The following is a 19,698-nucleotide window of genomic DNA, read 5'->3' on the forward strand; positions in this document are numbered from 1 at the left end:
ATGCTCACCGGACGGAGTTCGAGTCATTCTGTACGACAACCCCAATCTGCTCAGACCTTGTCCCACACGGCACATGTTCTCTATGACTGACGCTGACATATCCCTGCTTGACACATTACCCCCGTACTTATGGGCAAAAACCGACTCGGACGTAGGACACATGATGATTGACCCTGTGCATGTGACTGTACGACAGGACGCTACGCTACCAAAACTCCCACAGTATCGGATATCACCCGAAGGTGAGAAGGCATTGGTAAAGATCATCCAGTCCCTACTGGATGCAGGCGTGGTAGAGGAAGTAGTCAGTAATGTTTGCAACAGCCCTATCCTACCCATTGTAAGAAGCAAGGTGAGGGAGATGAGAAAGCGTACCGCTTCATCATCGACCTACGAGAGGTTAACAAAGTAGTCGTGCCTCAGTACCCCGTAGTCTCTGACATCACCACCATTCTGACCTTGATTCCGTCCACCGCCACCACCTTCACTGTAATTGACCTCAAGAATGCTTTCTTTTATATCCCCATCCACCCAGACAGCCTCTACCTCTTCGGCTTCACCCTAAAATCCCGCTCGTACAGATTCTGTAGAGCACCCCAAGGCTACACTGAAAGTCCCAGCATCTACAGTCAGGCCCTCAAAAGACAGCTAGACGCAGTTCAGCTACCGGATGGAATGGTGTTGATACAGTACGTAGATGATATCCTCCTAGCAGCCAACACCACTCCACTAGCAGTCACAGCTACCATCCAACTCCTACACTTCCTCGCAGAGAATGGTCACAAGGTCTCCAGAAAGAAATTGCAATTCTGCCAACCCCAAGTAACATACCTAAGCCACCTCTTGTCCAAAGATGGGAGGAAGCTTACACCCGACAGAATTCAGACCATTTTGGAAACCCCCGTCCCTAAGAACCAGAAGCAAGTCCGCTCTCTAGTGGGCCTTACCTCATTCTGTCGACAATGGTTGCCAAACTTCAGCCTTATCGTTAAGCCCTTACTTTTCCTTCTGGCCAAAGATGCCCCCTTCCCACTCCCTTGGACTCCCGAATGCCAATCTTCCTTCAAGGAATTACGAGATGCCCTTTGTTCAGCACCAGTTCTAGGAACCCTAGACTACTCCAAGCCCTTTTTCCTCTACACTCACGAAAGGGAGGGATGCGCTTTATCTGTTCTAACTCAATCCATTGGTCCCAAACAACACCCTTGTGCTTATTTCTCTGCCACTCTTGACCCCTTAGCTAGAGCTTTGCCTGCCTGCCTTCGAGCTGTAGCCGCTGCTGCTGTCTCTATCCGACAGAGTGAAGGAATCGTGCTTTCAAACCCCCTCATGGTGGTAGTACCCCACTCGGTTGACACCCTCCTGAACCAGACTAAGACCCAGCATCTGACTAGCGCACGACTGACTGGATACGAGTTGACTCTACTGGCTCCCCACATAACATTGAAAAGATGCACCACCCTGATCCCGGCCACCCTGTTACCCCTACCTGAGAACGATCCCAATGTGACTCCTATACACGACTGTGTGACCCTCACGTATGAACAGACTAGGAGTAGAGTTGACCTCCGAGACACTGCTTTCCCAGAACCAGACGGAGAGCTATGGTAGATGGCTCATGCATCAAACTCCCCGACGGCACCACCTCAGCTGCCTATGCATTCACCACAGCCCGAACCGTAGTTGAGACAGCTCGCATTACACAGCAATCCTCACAGGCGGCAGAACTGATTGCCCTCACACGAGCATGTATCTTAGCAGCAGGAACGAAAGCCAACATATACACCGACAGCCAGTATGCCTTCGGTGTGGTTCATAATTGTGGGCTCTTATGGAAGGAAAGAGGATTCTTGACCTCACATGGCACACCGATCTTACACGGAGATCTAGTCTCTGCCCTGACTGAAGCAGTCCTCCTCCCCAAACAATTAGCTGTGATCAAGTGCCAGGCACACAAAAAGGTGACAGACATTGTAGGACAGGGGAACGCACTGGCTGACATAACTGCCTGAACCATGGCACAGAATAGGACGACAGCACGCATGTACAGTGACCAGGTCACAAGCAGAAAAATGGAAGGACGCTAGGGAGACTGTTAGGGACATTCAAACGGCCAGCACACCACACAAATTGACTGAATGGGCACGGGTGGGACTAAAAGACGATGAAGGCTGCTGGCGGACGAAAGACGCAAACAAATGGTTGTTACCCAATTCTGATCCCCATACTGACCATGACACACTCCCCGGCACACATAGGATCTGCTCCCATGACTGAACTTGTTTCCAGAATTTGGCACAACGACAAAATAGCAGACGCAGCAAAACACTTGGTTCAGCAATGCCTGATATGTCTGCAACACAACCCAGGGAAAGGGACTGTATTACCTCGGGGAGGGTTTGGGGTCCCAAATGGACTACATTCAGCTAGAAAGATGCCACAGTCTGAAATACGTACTCGTCATTGTGTGTGCATTCAGCAAATGGGTGGAAGCTTATCCCACGCAGGACAATACCACCATCACTACTGCAAATGTGTTATTGAAAGAATTCTTCCCACGCTATGGCCTTTGTCGAATTTTGTTGAGCGACAACGGCCCCCACTTCGTAGCCGAAGTTATCCAACTTATCTTGAAAGGGTTGGGTGTAAAACAAAAATTTCACGCACTCTTCCACCCCCAATCTGCAGGCCTAGTAGAACGACATAACGCCACACTGAAACTCCAGCTAGCAAACATAGTCGCCACCATCAAACATAGTCGCCACCACAGGACTGAAATTGCCAGACGCCCTCCCACTGGCACTGCTATCAATGCGCTCCACTCCTACCAAACACCACCTGACTCCCTATGAGGTTGTCTTTGGCCGACCCATGAATATCTGGGCCGCACCAAAGCCAACATCCATCCATGATGTGCCGGACATCCTAATGTCTACATAATTTGACAAAAACACTAATTGTTATCCACCAACAGGTGCAGCAAGCCATACCAGACGCATCAAGGGGCCCCAGACATGACATCCAGCCCGCAGATTTCGTCTTGATTTAAAATTTCCAAAGGACGAAGAGTCTGGAACCCAGGTGGACGGGCCGCTGGCAAGTCTTGATGACCACCTGAACTGCACTCCGAGTGGAGGGAAGCAAAATTGGCTGCATGCACATGTTATGTTATGTTATGTTAATAACTTTTATTCAGCGCACAGCTGCCCCAGCGAGGGGGCGTCCTGGCGCCTGATCAAGTACCACAACACAACAAATCGCCGCTGAAAAGAGACTAGATCAATCAACAGAGGTGAACAAGTGAGTTTTTATCGCACGTCTGAAGAGAGTCAGGCTGTTAAGGGCACGGATATGGACAGGAAGGGAGTTCCATAATCCAGCCGCCATAACACGAAATGAACGACCTCCTATCCTACTCAGTCTGAACCTAGGCGTGCTCGCTAGATGAAGAGATTCCGACCTGAGAGACCGCCTGGGGACATACGGGGAAACACGACCCGTCAGGGCAGGAGGTGACGAGAATTTCAGGATCTTGAATGTCAGACAGAGAGCCTTGAATTTGATTCTCTGTCTGACCGGCAGCCAGTGGAGGGAGGTCAGAGCTGCAGAGACAGAGCACCGTCTCGGGAGGCCCACAATGGCCCGCGCAGCGGCATTCTGCACCCTCTGCAGTCTGGTGGCCTCGGCCTGATTGACACCAAGCAGCAGAGCACTCCCATAGTCCAGCCGAGAGAGGATAGAGGCTTGGACCACCAGTTGCCGAGTAGGGGGGTCGAAGAATTTGAGGACTGGTCTCAGTCCTCGCAGAATACCATAGCAGGTAGCTGCAATCTTCTTTGTATGGCTGGTAAAAGAGAGGTTGGAATCCAGCCAGACCCCCAAGTTCTTCACTTCGGCCGCTGGGATGGGAGTCACCCCCAATTCAGGAGGCCACCATTGATCTCCCCACAGGTCCGCTTGCTTTCCTAAGATCAGGACTTCGGTTTTCTTGGCGTTTAACTGTAAGCAGTTAATACGCATCCAATTCGCCACAGCTAAAAGCCCTGCGCGAAACCTGGGGGCAGTCACCTCAGGGTCCCCACTGAGTGTCACGGCCAGCTGCGTGTCGTTGGCGTACGATGTCATGGTTAAGCCACTTTGTCTGACGACAGCAGCCAGCGGTTTCACATACAAGTTGAACAAAGTGGGGCTCAACGCAGAGCCCTGAGGGACTCCTAGTCCCAAGGGATGGAAAGAGGACTGACCAGGTGGAATGGCCACTTTAAAAAACCGGTCCGAGAGGAAAGAGCGGAACCATTGAAGAGCTTTCCCCTCAATTCCCACTTCCTCCAGCCGCCGCATCAAAATGTCATGAGACACCGTGTCGAATGCGGCGCTCAGGTCTAACAAGAGGAGCGCCGCTGTCTGCCCCGCATCCAGCACCGAACGAAGATGTTCGCTCATAAAGAGCAGAGCAGTTTCGGTGCTGTGTTGCGCGCGAAAACCATTCTGGCTCTCGTCAAGAATATTATTGCGAGAGAGATGGGCAGACAAGATGGAATTCACGTGTGCCTCAGTGACCTTGGCGGTCCAGGGCAGGAGGGAGATGGGGCGGTAGTTCTCGGGTAGCAGAGGGTCGAGATTAGGCTTCTTCAGAATGGGGCTGACCACTGCTTGCTTCCAGGAGGCAGGAACCACGCCCTCAGCGAGTGAGAGATTGATCAAGTCCAGTATGGACCATATCACTGCAAGAAGATATCACTGACAACAAAAGAAGACGTGGACACCCAAGAAGAGCTCCTGAACAAAGACAGACCTTCCCTGAGTTGCTACCCTGACACAGAGACACTTGAATTGACAGAATTTCCAGATCCCGCTGTGCCTTCTAGAGAAGGGTACAACTTACGTCGAAAGGAGAGCGCTTCGGCCAAGCAGACCACTGACTAAGTCAGAAATCTCAGAGCCGTAGCCTAACACTACAAAGGTTATCAGGAGAGAAGCTAGACGAAGATTGTGGTCTTGCCCGTCTCCGAGCCTCTTGAAGATGATGGAAGCTCCCAACAAGAAGATGATGGAAGCGCCCGACATGAAGGTGATGGAAGCAACCGGATGTCCAAAGACCCATTACAAAGACCCAAAGACTGACAAACTGCATAGCTCAAAGACAATTGCCCTTTTCATCGCTCTTCTCTTTTGCCTCCTCCTTATGACCACATTCTGGGTCGTAGAAGAAAGCGCACCCGCCCATGAGACTTTGACACCCACTGTGCAACCCACCACCAAGAGAGAACACTATCTCATTTCATTTTCACCCCAGCTCCGAGAAAGATGCAAGGAATTCTGGAACAATTAATTTGTGCAGTTGCTGCACCAACATAACCTTGCTACCAATGCCACGAACTGCTGGATCTGTGGGCTGCTACCACATGCAACTGGACATTCTATCCCTTTCATTCCCTCGCCTTTTTCCATTCATGGGTCCTGCCTTGCCTGGCTGATACTCTTGCAAGAGAGTTATAAGGACAATGCAACGTCTGGACAAACCATTTCGCACTTCTACAATGAGTTCTGGCTGAACAAGACTGGAAAAACTTCTGCTCCCTTTTGCCCTTTGACATCCAACACCACCTTTCAAATGAACATCCCTGCAACAAACGAATTGAAATGCAGGTGTTCAACAATCCAGCCAGACCCACCTTCTCTTATCTCAGGAAGCGAACTGCCGCCACATTGACTGTGGCCCTATCTGTGGTGAACGTTTCAGGCCTTGTCTGCATTGAAGGTCATGGAACAAAACCAGTGGGTCACAGCTCCTGCCACATCACAAAGATCTTGCACACGACTGATCCACCCTCTTTTGTTGCCTCCCCGAATATGTACTTCGTCTGTGGAACCAAAGCCTACACCTGGCTCCCAAAGGGCTGGGAAGGTACCTGCTACATCGCTTTTGTCCTTCCTGCGACATATGTGGCACCTGCAAATCATCACCGACAAAAGCGAGCAAAGGACATTGAACAAGCCGACTCCACTGGAGTGCAGTTCCTAGACGCAGTAAAGGGACTTGTTCCATTTTAGGGCCCGATGGCAAACAGCCATGCCATCTGACATTTGACACAGGCAGTTGAAACAACTATGAACATCACAGCTGGCATCCTCACGAACAACACAGGCGGTCCGCCTGGTGGCTCTTCAGAACCGCCTTGTCCTAGATGTAGTTCTAGCAGATAGTTGAGGAGCACGCTGCATCATCGGATCTAATTGCTGCACCTACGTGCCGGACAATTCGCCCTCAGTCTACAAGGTCATTGAACATCTCCAAAGACTCTCCTCAGAGGTTCACCAAGAACAAGAAGGATGGTCGTTTGGGAGCTGGTTTTGGAGTACTGTAAAAGACTGGGGGTGGAGATTGTTTATGATAATATTGGTACCAATTATAATAATATGTGGATTCTGCCTGGGTGTTCAATGCTTGCCGCCTCTGTGTTCACTTTTTGCGAACTGTATCTGCCCTAAGACTCTGGACTTTGAAGCTGAACGAATGAAAGCTTTATACGAGGTAGAAATCCGTAACATAATGGGGATAGATATAGACTGACAAGCTGGCTAGATATGTTGAAAAGGGAGGACTGTTAAAATCTAGTTTGCAGCGTAAACATTATCGGCGCCATCTTGTACCTTTTTCAGGCCCATACGTGTGCGTAAGCAGCAGCCATTTAGAGTACCATGGCCTCTCTGCCCATTGCCGATTGCCAGCGCTTCTCTCTGACCTCACAAGCATCCCCCGCGCACTGACAGCCCCCGCACTCTCATGCTTGGGCCATAAACCACCCCTTCAGCGCGGCCCTACCTCGGAACCACATCCCGTACCAGGCCAACACCTCCCTCCATCCCTTTCATGACCACGGATCCTTTGATAACCCTCTTCCTCCGTGCCCGATTGTCCGAAGTGATCCCAGGCCATCACCTAGCCCTGCGGATGTGGTTTATTGCTACTACTGTAAAACTCACCCCTCTTCAAAGGAGCTAAGATTAATCAATGCTTCCACCCCATGAGATCCGATCAATCGCACACAATCCGGGAACCGGCGGAATGTCCAGCTGCGCAATAGTCATCACCTACTGAGATTGGGGTGGGGACTTCTACTGTAGATATGTGTGGGAGCGGGCCTGAAGCAGGGATTCCGAGGATGTCTTTCCTTACATCAAAGCGTTTGCAAGAATGTGCCATATGTAATAAACTGCAATAAAAGCCATAAACTTGTGTATAAAAGGCCAGGCCTCGGAGATGCAGTTAGAGAACCTCGAGACGATACCCCGTTTGTCTGATCTGACGTGTTCTGTTCCGACGGAATTAAACTTTGTTTCCCGCTTCTCCAGTTTCCAGCGCCTGCCTCTTTATTTGTTAAATCATCGAATGGTATGAGAGGCGACTAACGCCAAGCAGCGTCTAAAGGTTATCTATAAGAACTGCTTTTTCCACAAACTTTAAAAAAAAAGATGGGGTCATATGTTCACAAAAGATGGGGATCAACTGTGCCATAGTTGGTCGCTGTTTGAGTATTGTAGTCTTCACACTGCCCTCTGCTCAACCCACCAAACAAAGAGATCTTCTATTCTCCCCATCCATTTACAGCCATGAGGCTCCCGATTTTCATTACTTCCTTCAAGTTGTCAAAAACAAAAAAGAAAAAGTAGGTGTCAGAGTCCTAGGTATTTCTCAGGAGGTCACTGCAGCTTGCACCCTCCACCCCAAAACTACCTACCGGTACTACAAAATGCCGCTGCTACCCAGTCTCAATCAATCTCCTACAAATGTGAAAGCTTGGAGCATTTGAGGTCCCCCAAAGCTGTAAAAATGGCATGGATGTCCTGGCATTATTAGGTCGAGCCTGGCCAGTGCATGCTTTGCTCCGTGAAGCATGCTGTGTTCAGGTATGCACTTGAAGCTACGCCAATATTTTCGATTGGCTTGTGTCACTGTCCTTTGTAAATGTTCGCTTTTGATTTGTTGATAGGCTTATTAGTCCCTCCTTAGTACCTCCTATTAGGACTGGCCCTTTTACATGTGTCTTAACTCAGTAGCTTTCATTAGAAGTTTGGAGAAATATTTACTTAATATAAACAGGACACGTGGGATTCCAGCACCAAGACAGCACCACCATGTGGTAGACTAACAGATTGCCAGTGTTAAGTAATAGGTGCCCATGCCAAGCACTAGAAAACACAGGCACAAATTAAGCACTACTCTATGTCAAGCATGAAATATTAACTTTTCACTACAGGGCCTGGCCCAGAACTGGTTTTTGAGGCTGCAGGTGCTTTTACAAGAAAAAAGCGAATACGTCTGAAAACATTTGCCAGAACATATTTTTAAAAAAGAGGAGTAAGGTATACGCATATTATCAAACCTTTTGTACTTTGCCTCTGCTTTCCAAGTGTACAGTAAAGACACATGTATCCCCTGAACATATTTGGACCATGCGTTTCCTCTGCTGTCCACCCTCTCTTTATACATTTGGACAGTATGGCAATAATCTATACAGATTTGTCACTTCTACAACATCTCTACCTAATTTGCAGTCTTGCATGTGGTGTGGCCTGATCTGCCACTGCCTATAGGCACTCATACCTGTTTTTTTGAGGTGCCAATCCATTCCTGGCATCCCTCATCTTATGATTTATATTATTATTTTATGGTTTTATTCAAAGTGCGTCACACCAATTTTATCAGCATCAGATTAATTTGCACGAGGTGTGGAAATGGAGATTGTAAATGAGTACATTGGATCCATATAATACCTATTCTGCGTCACTGGATTAGTCGAGCTTTGACTGGTCGTCAGTGAATCAACCTTTAGCAATAGCTGAAGCCAAATGGCATCTATGGGGCTAGTGGGTGGTGTTGCCAGTCTTAGGTGCTTGACCAGCAGTGAGAAAGAAGGATGCAGAATTTGTGTCGTCACAAAAACAAAATACTACAAGATCGTACATCAGTCTTTTTTGTCATTTTAGGGTTTTATTTTCCATCTGTCGGATACCAGTTTTCAGTTGTCCCAATGAGGCATACATGGAACAGAAGGGGGCTTTGTCGGGTCTGGCCTGACAGCGCAGCTCTCTGCATACCTTAGATGGTCAACTACTAACTCTCCTAGTTCTTGTTAGAGGAGCTTAGGCTCGACTCACATGTTGGTGCCACTGAATGAAGTGTTTGATTGGGCCCAGGTTGCATGCTTCCACTGAAAAGAGTGGTTGTATTGCACATGTTGGCTTATGGCTAAGCTTATACTCACTCAGTAAGGCAAGACTGAGTTTGTTATGGTCATAATGGCTTGATCTGTTTGTTATGAAATGTTACGATATTGGCACTAGACTTGACATATTTATGTGAAAACCATGTGCTAACATCAATCTGTTTAAGAGTAGATTGCTATTACTCTGTGTGAAAGCCTTTAGACAAGGATGTTGTTACATGGAATTTCATACATTACTGTAGTAGGTCAGGGTTTTGGTGGGTTGTATGATGGAACAACGCATGCCTTTACCACGCATGCATTACAACGGGAATGACCTTAACACGTATAACCTTTACCACACTTGCTTTTACAACGTATGTTGTTATAAAGCATGTATGTTAAAGGCCATTGAATGATAAACGTTTTCCTTGACCCCTGCCATCAGTCTTCAAGCTGCTTCCCGGCGCTCCCTTACCCCCAGGGCTGGACTGGGAACCACAACCGGCCCTGGCAAAGTGCTGGCCAGGCCCAACTCGGGGGAGGATTGGAGGTGCCGCCGAGCTCTTTGCCGGGGCCGGTTTTCGGCCGTTTTTGGTACAGGGCCGATTTTGCAGCGATGCTGCAAAAACGGCCCTGTAACAATGACGGCCCCCAGGGGCCCAAAACCGGCCCCCACCCATGCGGCGCACCGGGGGATTGCCTGGTGCCCTATATGGCCTGTCCGGCCCTGCTTACCCCATCTCTTTTTTAAAATTACTCTACCCCTGCCTAACCCCCAAAAATAGCCCCAGCATGACCCCCACCGCCGCCCTGCTCTTTATAAATAATACCAGATTCCTGCCCTAAGCCCTAAATCTAGACCACAGGGTGACCCCCTCCTGGCCTCCAACTCTTTAAAAAATACACAACCTCTGCCCTGAACCCTAAATCTGTATCCCAGCGCGACCTCTCTCAGGCCACCAGTTGCTTTTTTTTAAAAACACCCCTTGTCTAAAGCCCACAATCCCTCCTAAAAACAATGCCCCTTACCTTAACAGGACAACGAGGCACAGGTCGTCAAGAGGAAGAGGAAGGATTTCTTCACTCCTCTTAATGGCGCAGATAGCCTTAACCCTGCAGGTGCCTTTGCCACAGTTACTCGCACATGCCTTCACCACATACATTGTTAATAAATGCATAGTGGCTTATATGGATTTGGCTTCGAAGGGTTTGGTTGCCCAGTATCCTTTTGTGTCCTCTACTTGATTGTTGTTTGTAATTTGTGTAGTGTGTGTTTGTAGTACTGCAGTGGATCCTTCCCTTCCCTTTCTCTTTTTTCCTTCTTCTTGCTATCTCCTTTTCTACTTTTTCTTCTTCTGTCTTCTTTTTCTCTCTTTTTACTTCTCCCATTCATAATAGTGATACAGTTTACGGATACTTTGGCTCACTGATATTCCCCTTATGAGTTTCTTACATTCTACCTTTATATTGTTTGTGGGAATTATTTGTATTTGATTCAATCATAATTACTATGTCTATGGATTTCGATTGTATCACTATGTATTGTATTTATCTACTTCTTATACTTTTTAAACTTAATAAACTTATTGAACATAAAACAAAATGCGTGGTGACGGCTATGCCTTGTAACAATGCATGTGATTGAACGCATGTGCGGTAAAGGCTCTGCGTGGAAACAGCCGCGTTATAAAGGATGTTTCCGGTTTTGGTGCTGGTTACGTTCTGTGGCATACCGTGGAAACAGAAGATTTGCTCGCCTAGAATCATTTTTCGGTCCTATTTGGAGAGAAAGTATTGTGTTTAACCAACTGTAATTTTGTATACCTTTGTCATTTTATGACCCATTCTCTGTCTCGCTTCTATCGTTTTCTTCTCCCTTTATTTCCCTCGCCTATATCTCCTTTTCACTTCTCCTCTCGCTCTGACTGCTTATACCTCTGCTGTGCCGGTTGCAATAATCATCTGGAGAGATCGGCAGAGGCAGCCTTTCGTGGCATTGGACCTAAGACTGGTCTCCCCTATCTGAAGATCCCTGGGAAAATCCCTCACAGAGAGGTCTGCATATCCCAGAATTCAGTTCAGAAAACCTGGCCTGAATGCGCTACTCCTGCATGGAACTGTAAATTGATACTTGTATAGCGCACTACTCACCCGCAAGGGTCTCAAGGCGCTTGTACGAATACCGCTGTGGAACCCATCCTGGCTTTCCCTGTGAGGGGTCCACTCGCATCCTTAGCGTTGTGGGGGCCGTTGTGGAGATTAAGCAAGCTATTGCCCAGAGTTGCAGAGTGGGACTCTATGATTGGAATAGGCACGTGAATTTTGAGCCCAAGACCCGCCGAGGCGCGGAATTGAACCCTGGTCCCAGGATAGACCTCTGCATCAGGGTCTGCCGCTCTAATCATTGTGCTACACTTCTCCACTTCTGGGATGCTTGAGAGCGCTGTACAGGATACTCTGCCATGCGCAGCACCACGTATTTCATGTACTTGTTACGGTAAATATTCTTCTATTTAAGGCATTGTTTGAAATGGTCCCTCTTGCATTAGAAGGACTTGCACACATGTATTGGAAGGCTTGACTTCATGTTTCAAGTATTTAGGCTGCGAAGAGTTACTAATATATGGTTAACAGGATCTGCCCGGCCCTCTTGTGCAAGATCTTGAGTCATCTTCAGCTGGGCAAACAACAGCGAAAACACAGACACCAGCGTGGGGCGAAGCCAAACTTCACCCCGTGATCTGCTTTTGTTTCATGAGCCGCTGGAAACTGCAGCGGGAAGTGTTGATGCAGCAGCACTTTGACGTCAATGGTCCTGTGCGACAGATGAGGCCACACCATATGTAGGGGTGATACAGGGTCAGAGGAAGTAACTCAGCCCACCCCTGCTTTCAGATTCACCAGTTTCATCACTGGTAGTTTGGAGTTAGGTACCTTCCCCCACAAAGTCCTTGGTGGGAAAGCACAGTCCCCAACAGACACTTAAAATAGAGAGAAAAAGATGACTTTAATGTGACAGGTCTGTGGTTACAAACAATGCTGGTGCTGTATGCAGCTTCATGCTGACTTACAAAACTACCCTAAAAGGTGAACTTCTACATATATTCTTAGCGTCTGCCTGCACCTAACCTAAAACCCCCACAGATTTGGCCTACCAGCTTGGAGCTGCCTTCAGACCATAGTGTTCATTCTTGTTGTTTAGTCTATTGCCTCTGCCTTGAGACTTACTGTTCTCTTTCATTGCTTAGCCTAAATGCCTACTAGTCTACTATTCTGCTCTTCAAACGCCCAATCAGGTCCTTGCAGTTTGACTTTGATTCTTTGGGACCTACCAGTCCGGCTTCACTTTATAGTTCCACTTGTTTTCCTGCATCTCCTAAATATAACTTTCCTCCTTTGAGCTGAACCTGACCATCCTCCATACTTCCCTGGATCTGCCAGTGCCCATCCCTTCGTGACCGTACAGGCGTTCTTATACCTCATTGATCTACTGGCCCTCCAGGGTTCACACATCCTGAACATTCCATTCAATGAGTTTGCCTATCCACCATCACACAAGGCAATCCATCGTGTACTGCGCTGTCTGAAATACCCAGCCACAAAAGTTCTCTAACCTCCCCCTATACACTATTCCTAGCAGAACCATCACACCAGCAACAAACAAATGAGAGGACGACCTCAACTTGCATAGCTTAAACAAAAACATGTAAATTCACACATGTGCACATATGGACCACTACCAGACTGAAACCACTGGTTTTGTGTGATCTTTCTAGTGTGGAAGTACAATCAATCAATCAATCAATCAATCAATCAATCAATCAGGGTTTTTTAAGCTTGTGTAGGGGCTTGTGTAGGGTGGCGTCACGTGGGTTGGGGTGGTTGTCTTTGTCCAGAGGTGGGTGAAGGTGTGGCAGTGGTGGCGGCAGGAGAATGGGAGAATGGACCTTGGGTGTTGTTTGCCGTTGAGAGCTGGCAGTTGTTGTTGGGTCCAGGGCTGAGTGCGTGGAAGGTGCTGGGGTCGTATTTGCGGGGGTCGGGGCACCAGGGTCCCTGGCGCTAGTCGTGGTCGGGTCGTGGATGGGCACAGATGGAATTGCCTTTGGCGCACCAGCGCTGCGGCCGCACATCGGACGCCATTAAGTAGGGGTCAGAGGAGGGGGAGCAGCTGGGAGGTGGAAGCTGGAACACACTGGGGGGAGAGGCTGGGGGACAGCAGCAGCGGGGAAAAGGCAACACAAAACAGGAACGCAAACAGACAAAGACAGAAGAAGGCAAAAAGCAAGGAAAAAGACAGAAAGAGGCAAAAACAGAAAGAGAGTGACATGCACAGATCGCTAGCAGAAGAGCAGGCTCTTCCACTAGACCAACAGGAATGAGGAGCAGTCAGGAGTCTGTAGGTGGAGGAGGGCCTCGAACACCTACCTGGATCTCAAGAAGGCGCTATGGGCAGTGTCTTACGGCAAAGCTGCACGAGGGTAGAGTAGTGACTCTGATCAGGAAGTCAGAGATCTTGCTCTCCTTGGCACCCTGCGGCTGCCATTTAAAGGGGGTCCAGAGGAGGGGGAGCAGCTGGGAGGCGGGAGCGGGAACACTCTGGGGGTGAGGGTCCATGGGGTCAGCAGCGGCAGGGAAAAGGCAACGCAAAACAGAAAGAAAAACAGAAAAATCCAAAAACTGGCAAAAAACAGGGAAAACAGGAAAAAGAGAGAAAGAGGGTGACACACACAGAGCGGACAAGCAGAAGAGCAGGCTCTTCCACTAGACCACCAAGGATGAGGCACAGGCAGGAGCCTGTGGGTGGAGGAGGGCCTTGAGCATCTACCTGGATCTCAAGAAGGCACTAAGGACAGTGCCTTAACGGCAGAGCTACGTGAGGGGAGAGCAGTGACTCTGACCAGGAGGTCAGAGGTCTTGCTCTCCTTGCTGCGCAGCAGCCACCATTAAGTTGGAGTTAGGGTGAGCAACTTGGAGGCGTGAGCGGGAACACGCTGGGGGGAGAGGTCGCGGGGGCAGCAGCGGCAGGGAAAAGGCAACTCAAAACAGGAAGGCAAAACAGAAAGAAGGACAGAAAAAGCCAAAAGGCAAAAAAACTGGGAAAACAGGAAAAATACAGAAAGAGGGTGACACATACAGAGCGAACTAGCAGAAGAGCAGGCTCTTCCACTAGAACACCAGGGATGAGTTGCAGGCAGGAGCCTGCGGTGGAGGAGTGCCTCGAGCACCTACTTTGATCTCAAGATCGCACTAAGGGCAGTGCCTTAACAGTGGAGCTGTGTGAGGGGAGGGCAGTGACTCTGAGGTCATTGGTCTCTTGCCAGAAGCTGTCTTCTTTTCACATGGCCCGTTTTTATCAACAATAATATGAATTGCAAAGTGCAATGTGAGTCACTGACTGAGTAAAGTCTTTCCAAGGTGGGAGTGTCAGAGATGAGGGGAGGGAATCCCTATCCTCCAAGTAAAGAAGTTAACAAAAGGTAGGGCTGATGAACCAATTCAAGGTCCAATTTTCAAAATAAATTGATGCAGGGCTCCAAATGTTTTGGAAACCATTCTGAAGGTGGGTTTATGAAATATATCCTCACCCTGTAGACTCTTCACTGGCACCACGTCCTGTACGCCTCACTGTCGCAGTACTCTGTATCACTAACAAGGCTATACATAACTGCAAACTAGACTATCTTTGCCTACTTCTCTCCACTCCTGTTCCAGTATGGCAAGTTTTATAGAAGACTCTCCCTGAATGCGTAATCCACATACATCAGAATTTATTCACTGCGATATGTAAAGTTAGTGTTGTGCTACCCTTCAGTTACCAGATCACTCTATGTCATCAGGGACACCACTTTCTAGTCCAATGTTTCATTTACTAACCCAGCGTATTTGTGGTTGGAGTTTAGGTCTGTTTCGCCTAACAAAATTGAATTTTATTTCCTGATTTCACTGATATTTCAAAGGAAAGACTGAGCTAGAGAAAAGTGTCTCTGAAGAAAGGGACCCTTCTGGTAACCTTAGGCTAGATTCAGGTTATGCATATACCCACAGTAAAATGAAAAAGAAAACCCAAACATAGAAGGCCCCTCATTGATGAGCCAACGTGTACCTTGAAGGAAAGCAGGGGCATTGCCGGTTAGGAGGCCTATTGGCATCTTCAGAGGGGTCCCGATGGGGCCTGTGCCCCAGCTCTGTTTGTCCTACCCCCACGCCCCCCAACCCTCACCCCACTTAAGTCCCACCAATACAGCTGTTGACTGTGCCAGGAGGCAAGACAGACACTGCACTTTGCCATGCACTTTAGTTTGCCCACTTACCTTAGATTGCAAAGCTGCAATTATTTGAGACAATAAATGGGCACACGTTTGACTAAAATGTTTCTGCACATAATAAACTTCACTGTCATAAAGGAACCCATGAATGTTTTCCATCAGGAGCTAAGCCAGTCTTCGTCTTCTTCACCTAGATCAGTCATAAGACAACCTCATTAACTTAAGAGTGAACACACCAGACCAAGAATAGAAGATGATCCAACGCCATAACAAAGAGAAGCAGCAAAAGATAACATTAACACATAATTCGTCCCTGGTGAACCTGCCACCCTCAAAATCATTTTTGCTCCATTCAAGCTCAGCGCTTGCCTCTGTGTCTTTGGTGAAATCTGAACTTTCTTGAACATTGGTGCAAAAGATCCTTATTCAATCGCAGGAATATTATGCTGGTTTGAAGCACATCCAGCACTACTAGAGCCACCTACCCCATTTTCCGTCCCAACCATTCTAATTCTGCCCCTCCATTGACATTGACTACCAGCCCGGGTTACTTGACCGGGCCCTTCCTTTCTTTTGACATTCTTAGGTTCGGCTTCCAGGGCATCTGATTGACCGGGCTACGAAGCAAGCAGAAATTAATGACATCTTGCTGTGGCACCTTCCCTGCTTGAGCCTGGATAGGGCCTAGGATCAGACTCCTCCATCTCGAATTAGCTCTCAAATCCCTACTCCACTTACCAGTTTCTCTCCAGTCGCTCCTGGGTGAGCTTGACTGACCCTCTGGATTCCTTCTGTATTGCGCCTTGGTGTGCTTTACCGAGCATTTAACACGGTTGCGTATCTCCAGCGCTTGACTTTGAATTGCTTCGCTAACGTTCCTGGTTGGGATGTACTGAGTAATTACCATGAGTACCTTTAACCAGCATACCTCAGTTTCTCCTCTGTTGCTCACAGGTAAACCCTTGCACAGGAAGTCTAAAGTCTGCCTGCCACTAATATGCGCTGAAGGACAAAGAGGTGAATGTTTCTCCTAAAACTGGCAATTAGGCTGTGGCCTCTGGCTCTGTGACTTGCCAAATTGTCTCTTTCCGTCTACGGTACAGTCGCCAGTGCCTGCCTGCAAATTACCAGCGGCATCACACTTCTGGGTAGAAATTAAATATGGTGGCATTCCTCTTGTGCATGTCTTTAGATTACACTTCCTCACTCCTTAACTGAACCTCTAAGTCAGATGCAATGTCTCCCTGTCTCAACTGAACATTATTGCCTGCTTCTTTGCCGCTTTTTTTTGGACCCTATAGGGTACTTATGGTGGCTGCCTGCATCTAGTACGTGCCCTTTAGTCGCTCTTTTGTGGACTCATGTATCGCCTCCGCTGGCTGGCCGTAGCCAGTGCATGCCTTAGGCTGCCCATCTGCCACTCCCGCGGGGACACTACAAGGCTTTCATCCATCCTGCTTGTATCAAGTCGATGCCCATGGGCCACTCTCCTCTCGCTCCCGGGTACGGTAGGCAGCTTTAATCTGGCTGCTGATCACTGCCTTCCTGCAGGCTACTGTTTGTCATTATGCTTGAACTTGTGATGATTTACTTTGGCTGATGTATACAGTGCATGCTTGTTGATCAAGCGCATGTCATTTTGGGAAGTTATGTAGAGCAACTGAGATGGCTGCCTGTATCCATTTGAGTCCCTGGGCTGCTCACCTCCTGCTCTTGGATGGACTGAACAGAGATTCTCTCAATCATTGACAACAGATAAAGTACTTCAGAGAGTATGCGTTCGATCTCTCACTTCTTTTCCCGCCAACACAAGCCCAGGTGCAGCTATCTAAGACAGGATAGGCGTACCGCTGTGATTGCACACGCACGCACAACACCAAAATACTCCTCAAGGAGCCCACCCTGAAATTCAACACACTTACAACCGAGCATTCCTCCCTGTTGTAACATGCTAGTTGCTACCTATATGTGCACTAATGCAGTGCAGTGCCTACTACCAGGTTTTAAGCACTATATAAATGCAGCTACAATAAGATGGTGCGCAGAGGAGATGAGAATTAACCTCTGTCCCTCCAGTGTGGCACGTCCATGGACGGTTTCATGCTGAGACCCTACCCAATACATTATTCCCTTGCTAGCTTGATACATACGTCATATCGTACACCGAGGACAAAGGAACTGAAAACACGCCAAGTCCACTGAGAAAGGGCTGCCAGCGCCAGCCCATTCCTGAGGCCCTCTTATCAAACATGGCTCCTTCTTACAGTGGGGGGCCACAGTTACTAGACAAAAGCTGGGCTGCTGACTGCTGACACTTTGGGAGGGAGGGGTGAGGGGGGAAAGCAGACCACGGACAAAAGAAATATGTGTGGAAAAAGCCGCTTTATTGGAACAGGTGCACATCACATATTAAATAAACCTTGGCAAAACGCCTTCCAAAACTAAACCTCACTAAATAAATCACATCCTAACCCCGCCCCTTCCCCTAAAAATGTTTGCCCCCCACCCATACAATACAACATTTAAAAATTTTACAAAACAATACATCACCATATCACCCAGTATAAACCTGTAAATATAAGCCCTCCGTTAAACAACTCCCCTGCCTGCCCGTTCACAGCTGTCAATCCCCCAAACGTGTAACTGCCCTAAACTTAACCAACCTATACTTTCCCTGTCGATAAGACAACTTAACCATTACACAACAAACCTCAGTCAAAACAGCCCAAAATCAAATAGACCCTGCCACCCAGAAAGACGGAGGAGAGCCTACCCCACTTTCTGCCCTCCAAGTAGGAAAACACCTTCAAACTCCAAACCTCTGAACCTTCAAGCATCGGGACAACACTTCTCTGATCTCCAGCAAATAGAGGTCCATACCAAGCCTAGATAAATGCACCCCATCATCCCTGAAAAATTCTACTGACTCAAAACGAATATCCCTGTGACACACTCTCCCAAAACCCAACTGGCGGCAAAACCTAGAAATTTCCGAATTCACCTTCTGCCTTGCCCTGTCAATAGCTCTGGGGTTCACCGCCCCTCTCCAAATCCTCTGCGGAACCAAGTCCATCCACAACATATGGCAACCAGCCCAGCGTTCCTTAATCAGCGACAAGTCCCTCTTCATTACCCTCAGCAGAACCACACTCTTTACCCCACACATATCGTTCTCCCCCAGGTGTAACAATAAAATATCCGGGCATATGCCCTTTACCAATGCTCTATTCAAACATGGAATAAGTTCCCTCCCAAGCATACCCCCTTTTCCCTTCCACACAATGTTAAACATTTGATCATTAAAACCTAAAATTTTTCCAAAATAACTCTGGGCCGCCTAAACCTGCGCCCATTAGATGAACGAATGCCCCACTATCCAGACCGTCTTTTCCTTAGCCTGGGGCCCAGCCACAGAACCTGTAAAGAGAAAAATACGATGAGTATCAAAGCAGGGAGGGTGACGCATGCGCCTCCCCCGTATTCCCTCTCACATAGCGCTGAAAACAGTTTGAAGACCAGAGCCCCAACCGCATAATATCCCCTTGAGACCAGCCCCTATTATGTGCTTCAGCCGCTGCACCAATCCTAAAAGAGTGAGTTCTATACTGCTCCCCATCCAACCCAATCTTCCGCAGAGCTTTACACAAAACCATACGCAATTGATGTGCAGTAACTCATGACCCATTTAAATGTTGAAAAACAAAATCACACTCTGACCCCCCTGACAGGATCTTCCAGCCACGCGCCAAAGGCCAGGGGCAAGTAGCCCTGGGAATCCTAGCTTCTAACCAATCCCCTTTTCTGGTTTTTCACTGATCAGTCATTGAACCAGACAACCAGATATGCAAACCCTCATCCGAAAAGAATACATCTTGCCAAGTAATTACCCTTCTTATTTGGTACCCAAAAGCTCTGAGACTCGAAAGACCCCAGAAAACATGAAAGCCAAAAGAGCGGCAAACAAACAAGCCTCAAAGTAATCTCTACACACCAAATGTAAAACTTCCAACAAACGAGCCAGAGTCTGCCAAGAGAGAGGAGAATAGGACAGTTGCACACCTCCCCACTCCCTAGCCCAACCTTCAAGCATTCTCTTCCTTACCTCGCCAGCAGAAGGAGAATAGCCCCAAAAAAGTTTTCCCATAAAAGAAATACCTGCCAACTTCCCGGCGATGGTGACCCGGGAAAGGCCTCTCTCTATCAGGTCCAAAATAAAATGA

Source organism: Lissotriton vulgaris, chromosome 1_1 (assembly GCF_964263255.1).
Source record: "Lissotriton vulgaris chromosome 1_1, aLisVul1.2, whole genome shotgun sequence".
NCBI classification, from domain to species: Eukaryota; Metazoa; Chordata; class Amphibia; order Caudata; family Salamandridae; genus Lissotriton; species Lissotriton vulgaris.